Genomic DNA, 26,954 nt, shown 5'->3' with positions numbered 1-26,954 from the left:
CCGAGGCCTTCAACACAGAAATGGTGGGAGGCTGAGAAAGGACTGCGGGACAGGGGTGCTCAGTTTGTGCACAGATTTCAACCCCCACAGACAACTCCAGCATTTGCAGGAACGCATGGACACACAGACCCACGAAATCAAGCTGACAGCAGGCACACACGCCGGCACAGAGGTGCCCGTTGACAAAATGACATCCAGGCAGACACACACAGACACACGGAAACAGAGTCATCAGGTGGCGGACACCCCAACACACAGGCACACTCGCGGACCTCTTGATACAGAGGACAAACAGGCACTGACCATCTGATAGACACACACTCCAACACGCCGCCACGCCGAATTCTTCATGTGGTGACACCGGCAGCTATCACACCACCACAGTTCATTCCAGCCTAGAGTTTGCAGGTCTGCATTATGAAAGAAACCCAGGCTCACATACAGAGGAGCATTCACACAGGGGAACACCCAGCTCCCCAAACTTCTATTGATTGCCCACAGGGTTTAAGGCAGGCCGTTGCTGACAGCACGGCCATAGGCGAAGACACACCCAGGAACGTAACATGTGATGGGACACAGGTCCCTGAAGAACCGCGGGCCCTGACATGTCCCGCCCGCACCCACACAAACACCCGCAGCACAAACACATGCCTGCCTGGGGTGTGAGCCGAGCTGGGGCTCCTCCCTGCCCGCAGGCCTGAGAAGCAGCAGATGAGCCTTGGGGTCAGAGGGCCCTAGTGGCTCCAAGACCAACTCCAGACGAACCCACACAGCCTGGGCTGTCCCCTTGACACTCAGCGCTAGGGAGGAAACAGCACCAGCTCATTCCCCGGGAGCGCCCCCCCCCCCACCAGGCTGAGGGGAAAAGATATAGCCCATCCCCAGAACCCCCGGTTGGAAGCTCTGTCCTCCCAAGTCCCCACCTGGACTGACAGGGGAGACATGGTCCTGCCCCCGGAGTCCTGGTCAGATGGAGGCTGTATTTCCCTCCCAGGCACCTACAGACACAGAGACACACATACACCCCAGCACGTGGCAGCTCCCGGGAGGTTCTGGAGGGCTTCCTGACAGAGGTGAGCCTGGGGCGTGGTTTGGGAGCCCAAGAGGAAAGGAGGAGGGGGTGTGCTGAGGAGGGCCTCCTTATCTTACCCCACACCCGCCCCCTCGCCCAGCAGTTCCTCCTCCCCCCAGGGCCCAAGGGGCCTGCTGGGGCCCCACAGCCCCATCAGCCCAAGCAGTGAGCAGGAGGAGGAGAGAGGATATTTTTAGCTTCTCTGCCACTGACATTTCGCAGCAGGCGACCTGGGGTGAAGCTGAGTGAGTGCTGAAGGCTGGGAGAAGCCGCCAGCGCCTTCCCGCCCCCGTGCACATGTACACACAACTGTGCACGCACACAGCCACATCCCCCAACACTCCCAATGCTCACCGAAGGGGCACAGCTCCAGGTACACAAGTTATGTGCGGATCTAGATACACACACACACACACACCCGTGTACACCCACTTGGTTCACAAGTCACTTCAGCCTCAAACTGCACACACCTGGACAACACCAAAATATACCTGTTCACACACCCAGATACACGCACACACAATTCAGACATACAACACACTTCTCACGCTTAGCCCGGCATGCGCACATTGCTCATCATTTAGTCAAGAAATAGAATCCAATGCCTACTGTGTGTTGAACACTATTCTAAACACAAAGGGTACCATGAAGAAAACAGACCAAAATTCCAGCCTCATAGAGTTTACATTCTGGTGGGGGAATGTTTGACCATGAATAAAAAATAGACAAAGTACCATTTCAAGAACCACACATTTAACCCAATCCCCCAAAATATACAACCACATATGTGAACAGCTCCTTCACATTCACTGTCCCACAAATACACACAACTGCACACACCACCCTTAGTCAAGACTCACACACACCACTCCATCTTGTACCTCAAAACAATCACATATGTGTATACACCTGCACTCATATGCAATTATACACTTCACATATAAATATGCAATCAAACACAATACACACACACAAATCCAACCACACACACACACTGCATATAGCCATATAAGTACTTACCTGCGTACACAGAATACAGCCTCCACAACAGCTTGTAAATGCAGGGCCACACAGCCTCCTCCACATACCCGAATACACACACACACACACACGCATACAACCTCAGGGTAAAATTCCTCTTCCTGCCTAGAGCAGATACACACATGTACACATTCTCACAATCCTCCCCCTACCCAGTGAAGTCCAAGCCTGTGTGCCTGTGTTCACAGGTGTACACACAGTGTCTTATCACGCTCACAACGTCACACATGCACCTAACTCCCAAGCTCCAAAGAGGCCACACACCCAGGTTCATACCCACCCCGTTTTCTCTTAAGGTGAGTCTAGTCACTGCACATCACACTTGCACCTGGAATTCTGCCCCCAAGATTCCAACCCTACTGACCCCAGGATTTGGGGAGTTGAGTCCAGGCCATAGAGAAACCGAGCAAGGGACAGGACTCCCTCAGAGCTCAGACTCTGCCCTTGGTGCCCAGGCTGGAGGTGGAGCCAGAAGAGTCTAAGCTTCTCAGATTTGCCACCAGGCCCCTCCCTGCCTCCCTCTCTTCCTCTTTTTTTTTTTTTTTTTTTTTAATATTTTTTGGCTGTACCAGCTCTTAGTTAAGGCATGTGGGATCTAGTTCCCTGACCAGGGATAGAACCCAGGACCCCTGCATTGGAAGCATGGAGTCTTATCCAGTGGACCACCAGGGAAGTCCCCTTCATCTCTTCTTGAGTTCCTTTCCTTCTCTTTCTCCACCTCCCCATCCCACCACCACTTCCCCAGTAGCCCTTGGCCCAGAACCAAACTCTCCTTTTCTCTTCCAGGTTCTGCTGCCCCAGAGGGTATTGGCGCCCTTGTGATAAACAGACGGACTAACAAGCAGACAGACTCATCACTTGGGACAAAAACAAAAGCAAAAACCAGAGGTCATTGTTGTATCCTGAAGAACTAGGAGGGAGAAACAGCTCAGTGGGTCACGGGAAGGCTAGGATAGGATGGACTGGCCCCTGGGCGAGCACACACAGCAGGCGCACGAGGCAGAGCGGGAGCCCTGGGTTCCAGGTCTGACTCTGCTGTGTTACGCTGGATCAGCTGCTGCCCCTCTCTGGGTCGCTTTTCTGCTTCTAACAAAGAGAGAGCTGCAGTTGGTGATTTCTGAGGCAACCAAGATTCTCAAAGACACTGCAGCAGTTGTATAATGTAACAGGGAGGGGGCCCGGGAGCCTTGGGAGTCTGATTAGAGTAATGAGAGGCCCCTCCTTAGGGGCTGCCCCCACCCCTGCAGCCTCCTCCCCCTTCTAGGCCTGGGCTCTCCCCTGGGTTGAAGCACCTGAAGCCAACAGCACCCCCTGCCCCCCAGTACCTATAAACACATGTGCTCCTCTAAGCCTGGGCCACGTGTTTCGCCTTCTCTGGACCTTTGGCTTTCCAGGCTTGTGTATTTAGGGACTCACATTCGGGCTCTGTGCCGGTGAGCCGGTCTATGTGTGCACTGTCTGTCTGTCTGTCCAGCTGCCAGCAGCCTTCAGGCGCCAGGAGGAGTGGTGGGGGCAGGGAGGGAGGTAGCGTTGACAAGTTCCAATGTCTGGCTTTCCCTCCTGGAAACCCCAAGCTGGGGCTGGCCCCCCCTTCCCTTCCTGTCTCTCTCGCTCAAGCACGTCCCTTCTAAGAGCCCCTCTCTGCAGACACCCCCAGTGGAACCAAGCCCAGATCTGCTGCCAAGAAGGCCGACATTTCTTCGACTTGCCACGTTAAAGGGGCCTGCACAGGCACGCACTCAACCCCCCCCCACGTCCTCCTCCTGTGCACATTCAGACGACCCGAAACACACAAAGACACGGTTGGACACAGCGGCCACCTGTGCACACAGGAGGTAGCACATGGAGCGCATCTGACCCCGGGCTCACAGACAAGTACAAACACAGCCATGTGCTCCCCCCACACTCAGCTTACCACAGACCCCGAAGCATGCCGTTTCCAGCACGCGGTGCTCACAGACACGCATAAGCACAGTCACACACAGGGCCTTGCCGAGCAGAGAGACAAGTGCAAACCCATAGCGTATTGTCTCCCTGCACGGCACAGCCGCTGCTACCACCACGGCTGCTGCGGCCCCTGCGGAGGCAACCCCAGGAACACAACACCCGGGCTGCCTGTTCTCTGCACACAGCCCAGCAATCGACAGTCACACACGGTCATCCTCTGCGTGACCAGAGATAACCACGCTTACAAAGCCCACTGGGCACAGAGAGACACTCCGTGCCCACGCCCTGGACATTTGGGCCAGACTTCTCTGTTCCACCGTGTCTTCCCGGGACCTGCCTCAAATCCCAGCTGCAAGCATCCCTCCAGTGTGCACACACAGTCACCATCCCCTGGGCACACACAGAGGAGCTCAGACTCACAGTATCATCGTTATCCTCTTGGACACGATGACAAATTCACAGGGGGCCAACACACCCAGACACGAGGTAAATACACAGACTCAGACACACATGCTGAGCCTTTTATGCACACACCAATTCCTTGTCACTAACAGTTGTCGTCTTGTTGTTTTCCCTCGTGCTTACACAAACAATGCAGTGGTTCCCCCCACCACCCCGGGTCTCACAAACCAGCACAAACTCAACACACACAGCATCGCCTGTGCACACTGAGGCAAACACAGACTCACACCAATCACCCCCAACATGCCCTGCCCCCCGCTTGCACACACAAGCATGCACGCACCCACGGAGAGACCCAGCTGTCTGAAGCTCACACACAGAACACACCAGCCCCAGGCCCGCAGCCCCAGTCTCCTGGACTCCCTTTCTTGGCTGGTGAGGGTGGGGAAGGACTGGGAAGGTTGGGGGCTGGCTCAGCCCTTGTTCCCTCCCTCCGCCGGCTGGCTCGCTCCTTCCTGTCTGGCAGAGTCAGCCAGCCCAGCCGAGCTCCGGCAGCCCTGGCTGTTCTGGGCAAACTCTCTCAGCGGGCTGGTCTCGGCTGATGCCGTAGCAGCAGCAGCAGCAGCAGGGGCGAGAAGGCTGCGGGCGGCTGCCAACGTGGCAGACGGCGGGCAGGGCGGCAGGAAGGAAGCTGGGCCCATTCTGCGCCCACTCACTGGGGGAGACAAAAGCCAAGGGGGCTGGATGAGTAGGCAAGGCAGCTGGGCAGGGGGACTTCGTGCCCAGCCCGGGCTCTGGGCCCACATTGGCCCCAGACTCACTGGGTGACCTTGGAGAACTTGCTCCCCCTCTCTGATCCTGTTTCCTCCTCCTTCAGTGAGTGAACAGTCTGCTCTGGATGCTTCTTCCAGCTCCCAAACCTTGTATCCAATGCAGGGCAGAGAACTCAGGGGAGGGAGAGGTGGCTTCACTCTGTGGCCTCGGGCTAGTCCCTTCCCCTTTAAGACACTTAGCTTTTCAGTCCAGCAGTTAAAAATCCCTCCCCTCTGTACTGCTGTCACCGTTGACAGTACGTTTTCATTCTACAAAGGTAGTAGCATTTTCCAGATAAGAAAACTAAGGTTCAGGGAGGTCAAATGATGCACCCTGAGTATGGCAGGGCTGGGACAGCAGCTCAAGGCTTCTGATTTAGTCTCTAAAATCGATGTTGCCTCCTTTATCTTCCAGACATCCCACACCCCCCACCCCGGCTGCCCCTCTGAGGCCCTCCCACCCATCATCTTACCCTCCCAACGGGGCCCTGAGCACCCCCCCTCCCAGAGCCACCTGGTCCTGCCCTGGGGAGTCAGGGTGCAAAGGCCAGACAGGCCTCCCACCAGCATTCCAGCTGCCACTGGGAACACAGCTGTCAGCAGGGCCAAGAGAGCCAAAAGTCACCTCCCAAACAGGCCCACATAATTGGTACATTGTCAGCTGAGAAACAGAGCTGCTCTGGGCTCTTGGGCAAGCCCCGGTCCTCTCTGGGCCTTGGTTTCTTCATCTGGCTGCAGTGCATTGGACTAGACGATTCTTCCAAGGGCCCTCTCAGCTTGGAATGTTGCCTGGGGAGTGATGGAGGAGAAGAGTGGCTGGGGGCGGCAGCTGTGGCAAGGTCCAGGCAGCTGTGGGTGGGCCTCAGGTATCTGACCCGAGGAATCTGGCCTCTGCCTCACCTGCTTGCTGGGGTCACAGCTGGGCCCTCCCACATCTTTGCAGGATGGCTGGGTGGACAGACAGATGGACAAACAAAGGTATGAAGGAGAGAGGCGGGGGAGGAAGGGGGAAGGAGACCCTCAAGCAGTGCTCCAGGGGCTGAGCACCCCCATGGAGGGAGGAGGACAAAAGGCAGAGGGAGCACCCCCCAACCCTCCTGGCCTCCTTTGTTTACTGGACAAACTCCTGCTGCTCACTCTGCCTAACAGGGCAATCTGTGGGGAGGACAAAGGTGGGACACATGGTTACCTGAGCAGGGTGAATGCTGTGGAATCAGTGCTGGGGGCCATGGAGGAGACACCCAGGTCAGCTGTGGGAGGGAAGAAAGGCCTCTAGGAGTTGGAGGATTCACAGGTATTGCGCTCAGCCTCCCAGGATACATCAGAGTAAGCCTGGAGACGTGTGCGCCTTTCTTTCTTTCTTTTTTTTTTTAATTCTACCAGTTTATTGCTACCAACCCATCTCCCTCCACCCTCGTGCACACAGGCTCAGTCATGTAACCCCATGGACTGGAGCCCGCCAGGCTCCTCTGTCCATGGACTTTTCCAGGCAAGAATACTGGAGTGGGTTGCCATTTCCTTCTCCAACGTGTGTGCCTTTCAATGTGAGTCTGTGTGGGGTGCAATTAGTATCCCATTTTACAGATGGGGAGGTCAATGCTCAGAGGTGGCAAGACGGAGCCAGGCCTTACATCCTGGCCTGCCTGACTGCAAAGCCAGAGTTGTTTTTGTGTGTGTGTGTATGCGCGCGCTGTGCCACGCAGCCTCCCGAAGGAGTGAATTGCTAATGGTGGCATTTCAGATTTCAGATGTAGTGACAGCAAACTAGAGAAGAGGTTCTGGACAGATGGCTCCCAATCGGGTCCCTGCCTCGGGCTAGCAGAGCAGAGGCTTGTCAGGGCAGGCGAAGCGCCCCATCCGTTCCTCTCTTGTGTGGGATGCAGGCCGGTCCCCCCCACATACTCTCCTCACCATCCCCCTGCAGCCCTTTGGCCCTGCCTGGGTGACCTCCATGAGCTCAGCTTCCCAGCAGCTCGGCGGAGGAGTCAGCCAGGGCAGAGGCTGCCTCTGCCCTCCCTACTTGGCAGTGCCAAGAGAGGTGGGGCCGTGGAGGGCGGGTGTGGGGGATTGCCTCCCAGCCACCAGACCTCCAGTCCTGTCCCCCAACTCAGGCGCCCCTGGGGTGTGCTGCGGCAGACCAGGCTGGGACAGGTGGTGCCTGGCTGGGGCACGCTGGTCAGGCCCGTCCCCGTTGCTGCAGCCTTGTTGAGCTGCCATTAACAAGTGGCCGGAGGTTGCCTTGTCTCCATGGAGACCAGACAGTCAGTGCGGCTCTGGGGTGAGGGCCGTGATTAGTGAGTGTCAGCTTTGCCAGCCCTGCTCTTCCCACCACCCGCCTGCCGCTGGGCTCAGAGACAACAGGCCTGGCCGGGGGTGGGGGAGGACGGGGAGGGGGCTCTGGGGCCCCCACAGGCATGGGGGCTTCCAAGCCTGGCCCTAGGTACTGTCTTTGTCTCAATTCCTCCCCCCTCCCTGCCCAATCCATCTTCCACACAGCCCCCAGGGCGAGTTTCCTAAAACACAAGCTGAATCCTGACACTGCCTCCCTTAAGAACTTTCCATGGCTCTCCATTCCTTGGAGGCCAAGAGTCAAATTCCTTATCATGGCATTCAAGGCCTGCCTTCCTTCTTTCCTTCACTTATTCCTACCAAAAAAAAAAAAAAAAAAACTTGTTTTGAGCACCTACTGTGTTTCAGGAAGCCTGCCAGGTACACACGTGGTCCATGCAACAAGGTGACAGAGAAACTTCCCATCTATTGAGAAAGACGTACTACAAACAAAATCCAAATCAATAGATACCTGATGACCACTCTGCAGAGGGCAAGAAGGGCATGGAGCGGGTATGCGGGTAGAGTAATCTATAGGGAGGCCAGCCTGCCTAGGCGGGCTTACAGTGGCCTCTCTGAGGAGGCACCATTTTGACCAAGTTACAGACATTGATGGGGACCCAGCAGTGGGGAGACAGCAGGGGGAGGGCATTCCAGGGTGCAGCCAGCCCCCAGGGCCCCATCTCCTACCCTGGCCCCCGCTCTTCCCCTACCTACTTCTGATCCCACCCATGTTTCCTCTCTTGGTGAAAGGCAGCAGGCTATCAGAGGGAGAAACCTCTGAGTTATCGCCAACTCTTTCTTTTTCACCCTGTGCTCACTTCTCATCAATCGTGCGTCTTGTCAATGCCTCTCGCTCCTCACTGCACTGCAGGCCCCATCATTTTCACTTGACTCTCACACCTGCCCCCTAACGGGCTTGTCCCTTCACTCACGGGTTCTCTTTCCTCTGCTCAGGGTTGAGCGCCCTCTATGTGCTGGGCCTGGTGGTCCCTGAGCAGGTGATCGCTCCACCAGGGTTCAGTCACAAGTCCCCAAGAGGAGGAGGAAGACCTAATCTAGGCCTGGCCGGGGGGGTGCCCAGGAGGGCTTCCAGGAGGAAGCGTGGCTAGACAGAGACCAGAGGGAGGACAAGGATTAGCTGGCGAAGGGAGAGGGGAAGACATTCCATGCAGAGGAGAGGTCCTGGGGGCAAGCGGGAAGGAAGAGGTCAGGGCTTGATCTGCAGGCTGCTGGGGGAGCCCCTGGGGGACTTTAACCCCCAGGGCATACGCTCAGATCTGCTCCCTGACATCTAGTCTCTCCCCTTCCGTTTCATGCTCCATCCACACTACAGTGAGAATCATCTTCCTAAAATAGGCACAATCATGTCCCTTCCCGGCTCTTAAAGGCCTGCTCTGTCCCCGGCCTTTTAAAGTCCAAACTCGGGCAGCAAGGCACTGGAGGCCCTTGAAACCGCCTTTCCAGCTTCACTTCCAATCACTCCTCCCAGCTGACTCTGCCCAGCCACACCCAAACAGGTCATATCCTCCTGGTCTCTGGGGCCTTGTCCCTGGAGTGCCTTCCCCCACTTCTCCAGGTGAAGTCATCCTTCAGAGCCCAACTCGGATGTCCCCACCTCCAAGAAGCCTCTCCTGATTCCTGTTGCCCAACAAAAATAGATTTCTCCTCTCCGCGCCCCCCCCGCCCGCCCCGTTCCACTTAATTACAGACAGCTAATAGTCATCGGATGCTTCTTTCTCTATGCTAAAGTGAAAGTCACTCAGTGGTGTCCGATTCTGACTCTTTGTAACCCCAGGAACTATACAGTCCATGAAATTCTCCAGGTTCAGAATACTGGAGTGGGGAGCCATTCTCTTCTCCAGGGAATCTTCCCAACCTAGGGATTGAACCCAGGTCTCCCGAACTGCAGGCAGACTCTTTACCAGCTGAGCCACCAGGGAAGTCCCTCTATATGCAAGCATTTCATGTTCATGATATTATTTCATCCTCATGGATACCTTAAAAGAAAATATCATCATCTCCATTTTACACACATGAAACAGGTTTGGAAAAGTTAGGTGACTGGCCCCCTTTCTAAAGGTAATAAGAGAGAGAACCGAGGCTCAAACCCAGGAAGCTGGGGGCCACAGTTCAGTGCTTACTCCTTAGTCCACCTTGCCCCAGTAAGGTTTCTAGCCCTGTCCCTGTCTTCCCTTGGAGACTAGCAGCACTTAGAGGGCAATGTCCAAGTCTGATTCATCCAGGGTCCCCAGGGCCGAGCATATGGCTCTACGTATGGAAGGGGTGTGCAAATGTCTGTAGACGGAATAAATAACTTCAGTCAGAAAGCTACTACTGGGTCTTCCCTGGTGGTCCAGTGGTTAAGAACTACCTTGCAATGCAGTGGACCTGGGTTTGATCCCTAGTCAGGGAACTTAGATATCACATGCTGTGGGATGTGCCACATCTAGAGATTGGCCACAACTAAAGAGTCCCCTGTGTGGCAACGAAAGATCCCATGTGCTGCAACTAAGACCCAACATGGCCAAAAAAAAAAAAAAAAAAAAAAAGAATGCTACTAGAGGGCGGTGAGCAGGCTCACAAGTGGGTTTCTGAGGGTAAATCAAACTGTTCTATCCTGAGTGGATCTGGTCATCATCCTGGGACCACACCATGCCCAGTCTAAATCTGGCCCCTGGTCCAGCCCCAACAAGAGTCTGCTGGTGACCTTGGGATTCCTATCCTTTGGCTGGCAGCCCCTTTGGGATCTGACAGATCCAGTTTGAATCTCAACTGTGCCCCTAGATATAGCTCTGTGACCCCCAGGTAAGAGGGGTCTTACCTCTCTGAGCCTCAGTTTCTTCATCTTCAAAATGGGCTCAATAATGCCTGCTTTTCAGGGCTCTTGTGAAGATAATGGATAGCAGTGATTCTATTTTCCAAGGGACTACTACAGGCTTTGTCATTTCTTCTTAATTAGTTTGATCTTTAGGCCCAGGCAACCAGGGAGGTAGGAACCCCCACATTTCAGAGGGTCTACTTTCAGCCTCCTCTACTGGCTCCTTCCCTCACCAAATGAAGAGTCAGAGAGAGGTCAAGAGGCCATGCCTACCTGAAGCCCACCTCCACCCCCTCTAGACCACCTCTGGGTACCCAGATCCTAGAAGCCCTTGAACTAGGTCCCAGAACCTGAATGGCCCTAGCCTAGACCAAACCCCACTGCCAGGGTAGATTCCTAGGCCTTTGAGCTGGCCACGGAGCAGCTGTTTGCTGGGGACCGATGACCAGAGTTTGAACAGGCTGATGGGGAGGCAGGGAGGGGATGTGAGAGAGAGGCGTCCAGTGCACTCGTCTTAGGGGTCAGCTCGTCCCGACTAATATTCACACATGACCTGAAAGGCAGGCATTATCAGCACCATTTTAGAGATAAAGAAACTGAGGCTTGGACTAGAGGAGCGACTGCAAAGTCTGTTCGTTTTGCTGCCTCAGAGGTGGCAGTGATTTATATCTAAGTGCTTTATACCCACTGCCTCATTCAATCCTCACAACAACCCTATGCTTTAAGTAATATAACCATTCCACCTTACAGATGAGGAAGCCGAGGCACAGAAAGGTTAAGGGGTTTGCCTCAGGTCACACAGCCACAAGCGGCAGAGCTGGGAGCTGAACCATGGCAGTCAAGCTCTTAACTCTAGGCTCTGCTGCCTACTACCATTTGCAGAGGTAGAACTCAGTGCCTTAACGTGGCTCCTGATCACTCTGCCTCAGCCATCTGTCTGAGGAATGGGCTTCATTGAAGATGCACTGAGTGCCCCCTGGTTGTAAAGCCAGGAAGAGGCAGAAATGAGATCCAAGCTGAAGGGAGGGCCCTGTGGAAGGAGATGGACTCTGCTTCTCATGCAGCAACAGGATAGCTGGGCAGGGCCCTGGGGACGGCTCCAGGAGACACCGCTCTAGCCTGAGCTCACAGCCATGCCCTCCTTTGCAGCCTGCGCCCTGAGAAGATGGCGCTTTCCCAGGGCCGAGGCAGAGGCAGCAGCCCCCCGCCCCCGCCCCCACCTTCCCCTTCAAGACTCAGCTGTGGGGTGGCTGCCCAAGTCCCCGCCTCTCCCACTCCCTGGCCAAGTTGCTGCTCTGTGGTCACCTGGACCCAATTTCCTCCTTCCTGCCTCCTCCCATCTCTGGGAAGCACCCTGGGCTGCCCTGCCAATTTCCAAAGACTTCTCCCCCAAGAAGCCATCTCTGTCTTCCCTTACCGCCACTCCCAGGTCTCCTACCCCTACTGGGAACACTCCAGCTCCTCCCCTCCAGCCCCACACGTAGAGAGAATCACTTGGACCATCAGCCCATTTTCCATTTGGTTCCTGGCTGAACACTGGGTCCCCCTGGCCAGATTGTGCGTTCCCTGCGCTAGGGTGGTTATCACATTGTGTACTTTTCTCTCCCCCCATGGTGCCTGGCAAGGGAGGAGCCCGGAGCCAGTTTCCTGTGCTCCAGGAACTGAAACTTAGTGCTCAGAGGCCTGGAGACAGCATCACCATTTGTCAGGCTTTGGAGGCCAACCTACTCTTCATTTTAAGTGAAGAAACCAAGCAGACCCAGGGACAGGAAGGGATTGCCCAGGGTCACCCAGAGGCCAGGCTGGGACTCAGACCTAGTTCTTCTGACTCTTAGGCCCAGGCTCCTGATGCTCCACGTGGATCAAGTTGCTAATCCTTCCAGGTCCTCATTTTCAGACATGAAACCAAAATCGTCCCTGATAATGTATTGTCAGCACCGGAGGGGTTAATTCTGCTTCAAATGCTGTATCTGGAAAAGTCCCAAAGGGGTTATTATCCAACCTCCTTCCATCCCCCCAACCCACCCATTTTATAAACAAGCAAACTGAGACCCAGAAAGCAGAAGGACCTCCTCAAGGTCACAGTGAGCTGGAGCTAGAGCTGAGATCAGGTTCCATGTCTAATTCTTCGCAGGAGAATTAAGCATCACCAACTAATTCATTCATTCAAAAATTTTGAGAGCTTAATAATGCCAAACTCTGTGCTGAGTACTAAGAATACAAGGGTGAAAAAAGACAGCCATAGCTGGATGAGACATGTGGGGACTCCTGGATACAGAAAATGTTTAGCGTCCTGTCATGATGGTCTGGGTACCGGTCACATGGTGTGTTCCCTTTGTGAAAATTTATCAAGCTGTATATTTCCATATGCGTGGTTTTCGGAATGTCTATTTCAATACAAAGTTTTTAAACACCTTCACAGGCACTGAGTTTAGAGAGCTACAGTGTGCAAGAGGAGATGAGATGTTAAACAACTAATTACACAAATAATTGTTTAATTACAATTGTGACAAGTGCTACAATAAAATAGAGGGTGCTCTGGGCTATGGAGTGGGAGGAAATGATCTAGTCTTGGAGCAGTCAAGGAAGTCTTCTCAGAGGAGGTGAGGGATAAGCTGAACTGTCAAGAACTTCCCTGGTGTTCCAGCAGTTTAGAATTTGCCTTCCAATGCAGGGCACATGGGTTCAATCTCTGGTCAGAGAACTAAGATCCCACATGCCATGGGGTAACTAAGCCCATACCCCACAACAAGAAAAGCCCAGGCACTGCAGTGAGAAGCCCTTGTAGCCCAACTAGAGAAAGCCTGCATGCCACAACGAAAGGCCCCGAGTACCGCAATAAAGATCCAGTGCAGCCAAAAAATTTTAAAAAAAAAGAAAGAAAAAATGAGTAGGAATCAGAGCAGGAATGAGTCTTAGCTCCTACCTGACAACACACCATGATGAATCAGGGACCTAAATGTGAAAGCTAACACTATAAACTCCTAGAAGAAAACAAATGGACGTACCTTCAGGATCTTGGGATAGGCCAAGATTTCTCAGGCATCAAGAGCTCTCAGCATAAAACCAAATTATCAGGGGATGGGGAATAGCATTCAAGACAGAGAAAACAGTATGTGTGAAGGCCCAGAGGAAGGAAGAGGCAAGGTGTGCTGGAATGAACTGAGAAAAGGCAGAAGACATGGAGACAGTGAGAAAAAGTGCAAGAGGAGGCAGAAGCCAGACTACCCAGGACTTTATGGGTTGGGTTTAGAGTTGGGACTTTATCCTGAGGGTGCTAGGCCCCTGAGAGGAGGGTTCTGAATAGGGGGAGTGGCAGGAGCGGCACCTGAAGCAACAGTTGGGGGATAACCTGACCTTAACCTGGGTTTGCAAAGAGTGCTACCTCCTTTGATGTGTCTGGGATTGCAAGGGATTGCCTACACAAAAAGAGAATAAAAGGGAACACTCCCCTTCTTCCCTGCTCAGCAACCATACAAGGCCGGGCTTGGATTCTGCTTCCTTGCAGATCAAGATGTAGTTTTACAACCTGAAAAGTCACTTCAGGCAGGTGCCAGGATGAGGCGGGGCATGGCAGGCGGGGACTTGGGCTGTGAGGCTCTGTCCTGCGGGGCCCAGCCCTGGTCTTGGAGCAGCTGGAGTCTGCCAGCTCCCACTCACACCCCAGCTCTGGCTATAGCCCCACCTCACCCCTGCTCAGCACCTGTCCCTCCTCCCCATCTTCTCCCATCTTCTCCCTCAGAGGACTGCAGAGGCCTGGCCGAAGGAAAGAGCGCAGAGGTCAGGGGTTTCTTCTACCCACTTCCACTCCCACCCATATACCAACATACCTGCGCCAGAGCTGGAGTGGGACTCAGGCAACCAGGTCCCAGCATCACTCAGGCCTCCTGCCTGCAAGGCGCTCAAGAAAGGTACTGAGGGACTTCCCTCGTGGCGCAATGTGTAAGAATCCGCCTGCCAGTGCAGGGGACGCAGGTTCGATTCCTGGTCTGGGGAGATTCCACACGCTGCAGAGCAAGTAAGCTCTATGGTCCTAGAGGTGCAACTTTTGAAACCCTCGCGTGCCTAGAACCTGTGCTCTGCAACCAGAGAGTAATGGGTGCAATGAGAAGCCTGTGTACCCCAAAGAAGAGTAGTACCCACTCTCTGCAAATAGAGAAAGCCCACACAAAAGCAACAAAGACCCAGTGCAACGAAAAAAAAAAAAAAGAGAGAGAGAGAGAGAGAGAGAAAGGCACTGAAAGTGGTGTCTCCATTCAATATTACCTACACCTTCTGAGCACCTGCTGCACTCCAGGCGTGGGCTAGAGTTAAGAAGGTGTTGTTCCTGCTCTCCCGGAACTCTTGGGGTAATGGGGGAAAGGGTGCAACAATATTACAAGTGCTTTACAGAGGTGCAAAGTGCAAGTGAGCCTGGAAAGTCAAGCTGATTTCACTTGGGGAACAGAGTGTGAATATCAAGCAAGAAGATCTCCTCCAAGAGGTGACATTTGAGCTGGGTCATAAAGAATAGTAAGACTGACAGTAGGAAATGCTCTTTGTGGCAGAGGAAAGGGTAAGAATTGCGGGAACTACTGGGAGTGTTGGGTGCTGTGCTCAGCACCATATGTATTCATTTAATCCTTATGATGAATCTTTGAAGTATTATAATTATGCCCATTTTCCCAGATGTGGTAACTGAGGCTCAGAGAAGGAAACTGATTTGTTTACAAACTTCCACATCAGGTAAATGGCAAAATTTAGACTTGAACCTAGGTCTTACATGCTCTTAACTTCTATGTAGAGTGGTTTGGGCAAAGGACATGTGGAGAAGGGTAGGAGGTGAGACTGGGGGAGGGGGAGACTGCTGGGCGGAGGCAGAGGTTTGGGTGGTAGAAGTCTTGGTGAGGAGTGCAGGCTTTATCCAGAGAGCAGTGGGGAGCCATGCAAGGTTCATTAGTTGGGGAGGGAGTAAACAGGGATGGGACACACAATTAGCTTTCTGTTTTTATTTGTTACCACTTTTAAACTTTATTTATTTATTTTTGGCTGCACTGGGTCTTCATTGCGGTTCATGGGCTTCTCACTGAGGTGCCATCTCTTATCGCAGAGCACAGGCTCCAGAGTGTTAGCGCTTCAGTAGCTGTGGCGCATGGGCTTGGTTACCGCATGGTGTGCGAGGTCTTCCTGGACCAAGGATGGAACCTGTGTCCCCTGTATTGGCAGATAGATCCCTAACCACTGGACCACCAGGGAAGTCCCCAGCTTTATGTTTTTAGAGGCCCACTTCGAAGAAGGAGAAATTAGAGACAGAGAACCCTGTGTAAGAGTTGCTACAAAAATTCAAGGAAAAGATGGGGTTGAAGGATGGAGAAGATGGGGTGCACTGGGAGATGGCAAGCAGACTCTGGGGGCTGAATGGCTCTGGCAGATGAAGTGGAAGGAGGCATCACAGATGATGTCCCAGGTTTGGGACCTGCTATGTTCCAGAAAGAAGCTCAATAACAGGTCTTTAACAATACATTGGGTACCGCCTCCCTTCATCAGGGCTTTGCTCCACACGTGGCACCTGCAAAACTCACCCCTGGATGGTGCTCTTGTTGTTCTATCGCTGAGTCTTGTCTGACTCTTTGAAACCCCATGGACTGCAGCACGCCAGGCTTCCCTATCCTTAACCATCTCCCGGAGCTTGCAAAAGCTCATCCATTGAGTCAGTGATGCCATCCAACCATCTTGTTCTCTGTCGTCCCCTTCTCCTCCTGCCATCAATCTTTCCCAGCTTCAGGGTCTTTTCTGAGTCAGCTCTTCATATCAGGTAGTCAAAGTATTGGAGCTTCAGCTTCAGCATTAGTCCTTTCAATGAATATTCAGGACTGATTTTCCTTTAGGACTGACTGCTTTGATCTTCTTGCGGTCCAAGGGACTCTCAAGAGTCTTCTCCAACACCACTTAGTCTTCTCCAAATACCTGAATGCATTTATCACTTGCTTTTGTCCTTGTTCACCCGATACATATGGAGCACTTACTGTATGCCAGGTATTCTGGAGCTAGGATGGACAAGGAACAAACTGAACTGGCCTCATTAGTGGCTTGATGATTCCAGCCTGGGATCTGCATCTAAATCCTGGTTCTGCTACTTCTTGCACAGAGATCTGGCTCTGCTTCCAGCTTGCTGTGACTTCAGGTACATTACTCTATCTCTCATTTTCTCAGTTTCCTCATCTGTAAAATGGGAAAACTAACCGTACCTGGCACAGAGATTAAACGGGTTAATGCATGGAAAGTCGCTGGCACCGGGTAAGCATATTGTGTCAGCTGTTATTATTACAGAGTCCACCTTTTAATGGGGAGACAGATTCAATTACACAATTAATTATTTAATTACAACGGGGATAAATACCTTGAAGGAGCAGCACAGTCTGGAGGTGAGGGAGGGCTCCCCAAAGTGAGGGATGGTCCCCAATGAGCACCTGGGGCTGGCCAGTTTAAGCCTGAGGGAGAGGGGTCTCAGAGGCGGCCGGCCCTCAGGCAGAAGGAGGTGCTGAGAGGTTTGTATTTCTGTTAACTCTCCCTCTTTGAAACCTCAAAATGGTGCTGAGAAGTAGGTCAGGCAGATACTCTGCCCCCATTTTCCAGAAAGGGCACCAAGACCTAGAGAGACAGGGACTTAGCTGGTCAGTGACAGGGCCTCCTGGTTGTTGCTCTGATCCAGGGGGCTGGAGGGGACAGGCTGAGAAGAGGCCTTTGTCCCTCTGTCTGCTGGGGCGGGAGCGGCAGGAACTGAGGCTGCAGCTGGCCACCGTTCCTTCCCCTGCCAGCAGAGCAAGTCCAGGCTCATGGCAGGGGCTGGGAACGTTCCTTTCGTCTTTTTTTTTTTTTTAAAGGCACTTTAATCAACATTAAGCTGTGACTTCAAACAGACACAGCTCCCAACTGTCCTCCCTAACCCTGGGTCTCTCCAACTCCCCAGGGTAAGCCCCCCAGGCAGCCAAGTTTCCAGGAAAGGGAATGAGGCCTGGCCTTGGAATCCAAAGACTTTGTGGTGAGTCCTGGCTCAGCCTCCAGCTTGCTGCGTGACCTCGGGCAGGTCACCAGCCCTCTCTGGGCCCCGAGTGTCCTCTGCAAAACAGGGAAGGGAGGGTTGAAGGGCATCAGGTGGCAGGGGAGGGTGGTGGTGGGGGTGGGGGGAGCCCAGTAACCGGGTTCAGCCAGCTGCAGCCGCTTTGCTGCCCTTCAAGTTGGAGGCACTGGGGCCTCGGGGGTCCGGAAGCCGGGGACAGGCAGCCTTTCATCTCTGCTGGCCCAGGGTCGCTGCAGGTTGGCAGGCCCCACATCCCGAGATCGCGTTTCAGGCTGGAAGGGGCCTTCCTGTGACCTCAGCCTGTCAGCCTGGCCCCTGCCCCCTCCTCCCCATTCTCACCAGAGGGAAGCAGGCAGCATCCCGCCCAAGGTCACTGGCCAGCAAGTGGCTGTCCTTCGGCCTGCCCTTCCCTCCCACCCGAGCCAGCCCCCACCGGCCTCCCACTGTAAAGCCTCAGGTCTCCTGGGCCATTAGGAATCTGCCAAGCGAGGCGTGGTCTTTTTCCTCTCTCTTGTTTCTTGGCTTGTTTTCCTGGTTCTCCAACAGCCGCCTCCTGCAAAAGCCTCCGGGTGCGTGTACAGGAACATTTTTCTTTAAAAAAAAAAAAGAGAGAGAGAGAGAGAAATGCAGCCACAATTTGGGTAAAAAAGCAACCAACTCCTTAATCCTTCCCTGTAACCTCTGGCTCCTCAGCAGGGTTGGCTCCAGCCGCTGGGAAGGAAGGCCCTGCTGGGGTGAGAGGCCTGGGCTTGTTTCCCACCCACCCCCTCCTCACCCGCCTCGGCTCTCCTTCAGGGTTTCGTCTGACTTCTGGAGCCAGGAGGAGACGAGCTGCAGGGCTCAGCAGAGCTCAGGAGGCATGGGGGGCTGACGGGGTTGGCCAGGGCCTCTGCCCTCTGCCCACTTGGCCACTTTCTCGGGAGGTTACTCGGAGCAGGAGTTTTCACCCCAACCCACTGCCTCTCCTCCCACTTTCCTTCCTTTATTCTCCTCTCCTAGACATTGTAGTCTCTCCACGACAAGTCCCCTGCAAGTTCCCTGAGCGCCATCTCCCATCTCACTGCTTCGTCATCCAGCACCAGGGCTTGGCTTTCTTTCTGTGAAAGCCATACACTTCCACACTCCAAGCCTCTATCCACTCAGACTCCTCCGTAGCAGGGCACTCAATGTCCCCGCCAGGTCTTGCTCTGTCTGCCGAACCCTTAATTAATTATCTGTTGCAGCCTCAGGACCTGGGTCAGTGCTTGAAACATCCTGGGTACTTGGTGTCTCGTGCATGAATGATTTCAAACCATCAAAAGGTCTCTAGCAATATTCAGGGTGATCCTGCAAAAGGAACATTTGATCACGTCACATCCCAGTTAAAACCCTTCCGTGCCTCCCCAGCACCCTTAGAATCCAGTCCAATTCTCCATCCCCCACTTCTTTCCATTTGCCGGATCGCATCAAAGGATTTCCTTCTTCCCCCAACACGCCATCTTTTCTCTTGCCTCTGGGCCATTGTACTTACAAGAAATTCCCCCCTGCCTGCCACACCCTTCCCCAGCTCTCACCTGGCTGACTCCCTCTGGCCAGTTATCGTGTTGAATTACCCAACAAGCAGAGAAACATGTATTCAGGACACCAGCAAAGCAGGGGCACTAAAAGCATTTTTTAAAAATGATTTGATGTTTGATAATTTAAAAAACATTTAAATAGTATTCATGGCAAACATCTGAAGTTTATTGGAGTTCCTTACTCTTATAGTTAGTTTCATTTTTATGTTGAATTTACATATGGGCTGGGTGGTGGTAGGTTGACATAATCTGGCTCTGATTTTTCCTTTTTTTATTTTTAAAAATATTTATTGGAAACTTACCTTACTGTATGTAAAATAGATAGCCAACGGGGGAATTTGCTGAATGGCTAAGAAACTCAAACAGGGGCTCTGTAGCAACCTAGAGGGGTGGGATGGGGAGGGAGATGAGAGGGAGGTTCAAAAGGGTGGGGATATATGCACATCTATGGCTGATTCAGGTTGAGGTTCGACAGAAAACAACAAAATTCTGTAAAGCAATTATGCTTCAATAAAAAAATAACTTACAAAAATTTATATGGCCGTGTTGGGTCTTAGTTGTGGCACATAGGATCTTCTATCTTCTTTGCCACATGCGGAATTTTTAGCTGTGGCATGTGAATTCTTAGTTGTGGCTTCTGGGATTAAATTCCCTGACCAGGGATCAAACCCGAGCTCCCTGCATTGGGAGCGCCAAGTCTCAGCCACTGGACCACCAGGGAAGTCCTTGGACCTGATCTTTAAATCTCAGCCTAGATATCAACTGGCTTCCCAGGTAGTGCTAGTGACAAAAAAACCCACCTGCCAATGCAGGAGACATAAGGGACACAGGTTCGATCCCTGGGTTGGGAAGATCCCCTGGAGGAGGGCATGGCAACCCACTCCAGTACTGCTTGGAGAATCCCATGGACAGAGTCCAGTGGGCTACCATCCACAAGGTCACAAAGAGTTGGACACCACTGAGGTGACAGCACAGGAATCAACTACTCCTCCAGGAAGCTTTCACTGACCCCTTGACAGGTTTATGCTCTTTTTTGGTAGTCCCAAAGCCTCTCTGGATTCTTCTTTAATACTGCTGTTTTTGCTTTACTTATTGCTTTCTTTTCCCTGATTCCAAGTCTGTAAACTCCCTGGGGGCCTGGTTAATTTCCTTCCACCTCTGTATCTGCAGTGCCCAGAAGACCTAGCATAGAACTTAACCCCGGCATGTTATTATCTAGCCTTTATAGATTCAGTCTCCTTTGCAGGGTTTGCACTATACATCATATTCCATGTCTCTATATTATAACTCTGTTTGAGGAACTCCTACTCACCCTTCAAGACCCCATTCAAATGATCCTTCTTCTGGTAAGCCTGCCCCAATTCTCCAGGTAAGTTCTATGCTTCTGTGGGCTCCCAGCTCCTGCTGCAATTGGTGTTCCTCTTTTATTTTTCAAATAATGTATTTTGTTTTTTTAAAAATACTTGTACTTTTCCTTTTGCTGTTAGACGGTTTTATTTATTTTTAAAAAAATATTTATTTACATATTTATTTGGCTTTACCAGGTCTTAGTTGTGGCACTTGGCCTCTTTCAATTGCAGCATGTGGGCTCTTTAGTTGTAGTCTGTGGGATCCAGTTCCCTGACCAGGGATAGAACCCAGGCCCTGTGTTGGGAGCTCAGAGTCTTAGCCACTAGACCACCAGGGATGTCCTATGTATGTGTAGCTTTTATGTATGTGTTTTTCTCCCTCACTGGAGAGCAGAGACTGGGTGGATGGATCCTGGATCCCCACTGCCCTGCACAGGTCTGGCATGTCAGCAGTAGATGCTCATTAAATTATATACTAGAAGACGTTACAAAGGAGAGAAAATTCAGGCAGGATTTTGAAGGTGGGAGGGAAAAAAAAAAGAATAACATGTACTTACTGAGGGCATAGAGTCAGTACAGATAACAGCAAATAAAACGACCACTGAGAGCACCAGAGTGCAAAGGCAAGAACAGAACTAAGCTCTGCCTCTCATGGGCTGTGTGGCCTTGCGCAGATTACAGAACCTCTCTGTGCCTCAGTGTCCTCATCTGTAAAACGAGGGATAGTAATGTTGCAGGAAGAGGGACCCCTTCCAGGGCCCCAAACTGGACTCTTGTCTAACACTCAGAAATGACTTGTCCAAGGAGACACATATGCTGACAAAGCAAGAGTTTTATTGGGAAAGGGCGCCCATGCGGAGAGCAGGAGGGTGAGGGAACCCAGGACAACTGCTCTGCCATGTGGCTCTCAGTCTTGGGTTTTATGGTGATGGGATTAGTTTCCGAGTTGTCTTTAGCCAATCATTCTGACTCAGAGTCCTTCCTGGTGGTACACGCCTTGTTCAGCCAAATGAATGCCAGAGAGAAGGGTTCTGGGAGGTGGTCGGACATGTGGTGTCTCCTTTTGATCTTTCCCGAACTCTTCTGGTTGGCGGTGGCTTATTAGGTCTGTGTTCCTTACCAGGACCTCCTGTCATAAAACGACTCCTGCACATGGTTACTATGGTGCCTGGCCAGGGTGGATGTTTTAGTCAGCGTGCTTCCCCTAACAGCAATGGGATCCACCTCACCAGGAATCAAATAGACTAATATTTGCCAGGTGCTGAGAGCTTTGCCAGGCACACGTGGGCACTGGGTGTGTTGCCATCACTGTTACCAACTCCACTGCTGAGCGCTTTGGTTGTGCTGGGCACTTTCATCTGGCTTCCCTATTTAGTCCTCACAGCGGCCTGAGAAGAAGGGATTGTTGTAACCTTTTACCAAGAAATGAGGTGTAAGCAGGCCAAACAGCTTGCAGAGGCCACTCCCTGGGTAAGCGGCAGGAATGGGATTTGAACTCAAGGCTTTCCGGCCTGCCCGCCCACCCGTGTTCCTTGACTGTGTGGCACCCGCCTGCAGGAAGAGGGGGAAGGGAGAGAAGATGGCACGGTGGGAAGGCAGGGAGGCTTCGCCGAGCTGGGGCCTCAGGAGCAAGAGCGGCAGGCGTTTTTCTAGAGCTTTCATTTCCGTCTGCCTCTTCTGAGCAGGTGAAAAACCCCACAGAGGGCCCTTCACTGGAGTCCTCCCCCTCCTCCTCCCCCTCCCAGCGCTGCCTCATCCCCCATGCTGGGACGGGGGGGGGGGGGGGGGGAGGTCAGGCTTGCCGTGTGGGGGTTGCAGGCAAGGGGAGTGAGGTGGTGGGGGAGCATCATTCCAGATCCTTCCCCTCCAGAGCCGCCCCCCCCTTCCCCCATCAAAGTCGCTCTGGGGAGGAGAGAGCATTCCAGGTGGAGGGAATGGCAAATGCAAAGGCTGTGGATTCAGGATGTGGAGGCGGGGAAAGCCTGCAAGCTTGGCTGGAACCGAGGTTCGGGGGCCCCCTGGGATTGCTCAGCGGAGAAGAACTTGTTTGACGAGAAGGAGGGAGGGAGAGAGAGAGAGAGATGCAGTGGACCCAGCCTGCGCTGAGGATGCCAGAGGCAGGGCAGTGGCTTGGAGACCATTCTGCCTCTGAGCGCAGTCCTCTCTACCCTCTCGCCCTCAGGCAGGGGTTGCGTGGAGGGGTCAGGGTGATTCTCCCTGGTCCCTCTGCCCCTGAATCCCCGTGCTCCGGCAGTTCTGTACCAGGCACTGGTTCATGGCGTTTGTGCCTTCTTTCACTGTGCATTCCCTCTAGCCCTACAAGATCAGTACAATTCCCTCCATTTTATAGATGAGAAAACTGAGGCTAAGGCTGCCCCAAGGTCATACAGGCGTCAGAGGCAGATCTGGGACTCGAATCCAGGACTGTTTCCAGAGATGGCGATCTGCCTGCTATGCGCTATACGGGCTGTGACTGCTTTCCCGGAGTGCTCGCCATCCCCATAGCAACAAGGAGAGGAAGCCTTGTGCTGAAGAGTACTTTATAGTTCATGCAGGACTTGTTTTTTTGCTCCTCACAACAGCCCCCGAGGCAGAGCTATTATCATCCCTATTTTATAGACAAGGAAACTGAGGCTCAAAGATGGGGTGTGACTTGGCCAGGACAGAACCATTAAGTGGCACAGTTGGGAGGCAAACCCAGTTCTGGCGACTAGACGTCTTCCCGCTTCCCCTTGCAGAGGGAGAAGTGATGTTCCCCGATCTTATCAGCCTCAGAGGACAGGGAACAGGCAGGGGTTAGTTTTTAGAACTGGTGGGAAAGGAACAGGGTTTGGTCTTCAGAACCTGGGACTTACGGGCAATGATTATTTCATCGTTCCAGGTGAGAACTCCTTGGGTACCAGAGAGACGGCTTGCTCTCTAAAGCACAATGCCCTCTCGAGTTCCAAGGTTGGGTTTAAATTGCAGTCATATTGTTTCTTTTTTAAAATTAATTTATTTAATTGGAGGCTAATTACTTTACAATATTGTAGTGGTTTTTGCCATACATTGACATAAATCAGCCATGGGTGTACCTGTGTCCCTCATCCTGAACCCCCCTCCCACCTCCCTTCCCCTCAAACACCAATACAGTCATATTGTTTCTTGACTGTTTGGCTCTGGGTAAGTCAGTTAAGCTCTCTGTGCTTCCTTTATCTCATTTGGAAAATGATAACAACAGGACCTAAATTATAGGCCTGCTGTAAGAATGTATGAGTAAACCACATGGCTGGCACATAGCAAGTACTCAATGTTAGTGCTTATTATTAGTAACAGTAATTTTTTTTTTTTTGGCAGCACCACGTGGCTTGTGGATCTTAGGTCCCCAACCAGGGATCGAACCCATGCCCTTGGCAGTGACAGCGTGGAGTCCTAACCTCGACTGTCAGGTAAGTCCCAAGATTAATATTAGTATTAAGATGCACAGCACCTCCCCTTCTGAAAGTAACCTATCTCCATTGCCTTAAAGGAGAAACGAAGTCTCCTGTTGCCAGACAACCTTCAAGCAAAGCCCCAGAATCTTAGCTAGTACAGACAGTAACTGCTGACATCAATAATAATTCTTATTAAGGCGAACATTCAACAACTGCAGCTATGTGCCAATCACTGTGCTAACTACTTCACATTTTAAATATTTATTTATTTACGGGTGCATCAGGTCTTAGTTGCAGCATGCAGGATCTATCGTTGAGATGTGCAGGCGCCAGAGCACGTGGGCTCTGTGGTTGTGCCCCAGTTGCCCTGCAGCATGTGGCATCTTAGTTCCCTGACCAGGGATTGAACCCATGTTCCCTGAAACGGCAGGTGGATTCTTAACCACTGGACCACCAGGGAAGTTCCCACATTTGAGATAAATAAAGCTGTGATAATCTTCACATCTCTGAGAATCAGGAGCAAGTGTCATCCCCATTTTACAGATAAGGAAACTGAGGTTCAGAGAGGTGAAGTCACTTGTCTAAGGTCACACTGCCAGGAAATGGTACAGATGTGATTTGAACCCAGGCTTGCCTGGCTCCAAAGTCTTTTATGATAATCAAGGTCAGATGACAACTTGCCCGGTGCCCAGGTGCTTGCATCAGCTCTCTCCCAATATCAGCATTAATCAGTTAATGCTAATTGCTAATTAGTATTAGCATTATTTATCTACTGGATATGCTACCTTAGGCTCACCTCCCTCCATGCTGTGAAGGCCAAACATCATTTATGAAGTGCCTTCTATGTGCCAGAGTGTCTTATACAATTTCCACATTGAATCCTCACTCTCTCACCTTAAGCCCTTCTACTACTATCCCCACTGACTGGAATAGGAGCTGAGGTACAGAGAGGTGTGGTGACTGCTTAAGGTCACATGGTTCAAGGTGAGATGGCGGAGCCAAGATTCAAGCCCAGGGAGGTTGATGTCAACACTCAGGCACTACCAGAAAAGAACAGAGACCCTTGGAGAATGGCCTCACTTTCAACGCCAGGTGCCTTACCCTGTAACACGTATTTGTTTAGACCCACAGCAATAGTTCTCTCCCCAGTGCTGCAATTCACCTGTATGGGCCTGGGCCTAGATGCTTTCAGCACCCTCTCTCTTGGCCTCCAACACTTCTCCCAACCACCTGCAGCTTAGTTAATCCCAATTCATCAACTCACCTCTTCAGGAAGCTTCCTGAGACCCCATCTCAATTCCTGACATTCACTCTCATAAACACATTGTACTTTGCCTCCTTATTCCTTATCATAGCTTTTGATTTGTCTGATCATTTGTTTAACAACTTGCTTCCTTATCAAACTGTAAGCCCCATGAAGGTATGAGTCTGTTTTGCTCACCACTGTAGCTACACTGCTGGCAAGCTGCCCTATACATGGTTGGTGTGTAATAATTTTTTTTACTGAATGGATGAATCCATGAATGAATAAATAGCTATCAGGCACTTTACACACATGACTCATTAATTCCACAATTAACTTATTGAATCCTCACAACTGCTATGTTGCCCCCATTTTAGAGAAGACCTGGGTGAGGCTGAGAGTTAGTTACAAAGCATTGGATTCAATCTTAGGTTAGTCTGCCCTAAAGTCATTGACCTCTGCATAGCACCTGCTGCCTCCCAGCACCCAGTGGCTATAGTCAGGATTTAAATAGTCATCGGTTGTCAGACCACATGGCCCAATTTGAGCCTGGAGGTCACTGACTCAGCCGGCACTGGGGCCTTATGGGCACCACCCACTTGGTGGTTTCTGTCCTTCTAGTGTCTTAGGCTGCTCCCCCCTCGCACTCCCTTTTTGGCTTCCTTCCTTTCCAGAGAGGGAAAAGGACTAGGAATCATAGCCAAGGCAGTCCTTCCGAGAAAAACAATCCTGCGGTGAAAAGAGCCCTGTTCTGAGAGCAGAGAGACCAGGACATAAGTCCTGGAATGGAGACTGTCCCGCTTGGAGCTTCTGTGTCCTTACTCAGGATTCTACCTGGGTTTTTGACCCACCTGTCATCCCTTACCTACTTCCTGATTTCTAGGCCCCCAGAAACAGTTCAAGTACATCCCTTGGATTACTTTTCTCAGGAACCTCGGTGCTGGGGAGTGGCCTGTACCTAAGTCTATGGTGACCAGAGAGATGGGGGATTGGCCTGAGGGCACCCTCAAGAATTTCCCTGGAATGCTAACAAGTTGGGGGAGAAAAGTCTTTCTCAGGGGACACTAGACCTGGACGGGAGAAATACGGAAATGGAAGCCGAAAGATACAGGTTTGAGTCCCAGCGTCATTTCTAATTCCCTGGGCGACTCAGGGTTTAAGTCATGGAGTTTTTAGTTTTCTCTTCTGCAAAATAAGTACAGTATCTGCCTTTAAGAATTGCTCTAAAGAACTGAGGTACAATGTGAATCCAGTCTACAACCTTTTATGATCGGCAAGACGCGCATATACCCACTCAAGCATGAATCCTAACAAACACTACAGGACAAGAGGCAGACATGACTGCTCCTACTTTGCAGGACAGACTGAGATCCAGATAAGTTGAGAGAGCTGCCTGAGGTCGCAGAGTGCGGTGGCGACTGAACCAGGGTCCAACTCACCTGACCCTGGCGTTTCACACCCAGCACCCAATCCCAGGACCCCGGGCCTCACCCCGGAGGGACCCTTAGCAGCAGGCTGGAGCCTGTGACTCACTCTCCCCTCCCTACTTTCGGCCGGCAGGAGACCGGCCGGGAAGGAACAAAGCTATCAGTAACTTTAGGGGTGTCCACAGAAACTTTATAGGTTTGGCCCCTACATCGTACCAAAGATCCTGGTTATTTGAACTCTAACAAGAAGAATTTGCCTCTCGATACACTTTGTACGAGTTTTTAGGTGGGATTTTCCTACTTTGAATATAGGCATTGGTTTAGTTTCAAAGCCACCCCCACTTCACTTGGTTTGCCCCTTGCTGTTTACTCCGATTGCGGAAGTAGCTCGGGTGGAGCTCCCGGGACAGTACCCTTGAGTACGTCGTTTGCGTAGCTTTTAACTGACGTTCCACTCAGGCCAATGGAAAGCCCGGAAGTCCC

The 26,954-nt window shown here is 52.1% G+C and overlaps 1 long non-coding RNA gene across 1 annotated transcript; it reads left to right on the top strand.

Moving 5' to 3' along the window:
• The first annotated feature begins 5,969 nt into the window (after positions 1–5,969).
• LOC136164757 (uncharacterized) lies at positions 5,970–26,532 on the top strand. Its single transcript, XR_010662405.1, has 3 exons — positions 5,970–6,252; positions 23,725–23,816; positions 23,897–26,532. It is a non-coding gene; the product is annotated as an uncharacterized lncRNA (long non-coding RNA).
• Positions 26,533–26,954: the final 422 nt, after the last annotated feature.

The sequence above is a fragment of the Muntiacus reevesi genome, chromosome 3, assembly GCF_963930625.1.
Source record: "Muntiacus reevesi chromosome 3, mMunRee1.1, whole genome shotgun sequence".
NCBI classification, from domain to species: Eukaryota; Metazoa; Chordata; class Mammalia; order Artiodactyla; family Cervidae; genus Muntiacus; species Muntiacus reevesi.
The sequence above is the reverse complement of the archived record's forward strand: the minus strand, read 5'-3'. Positions and strand labels throughout refer to the sequence as shown.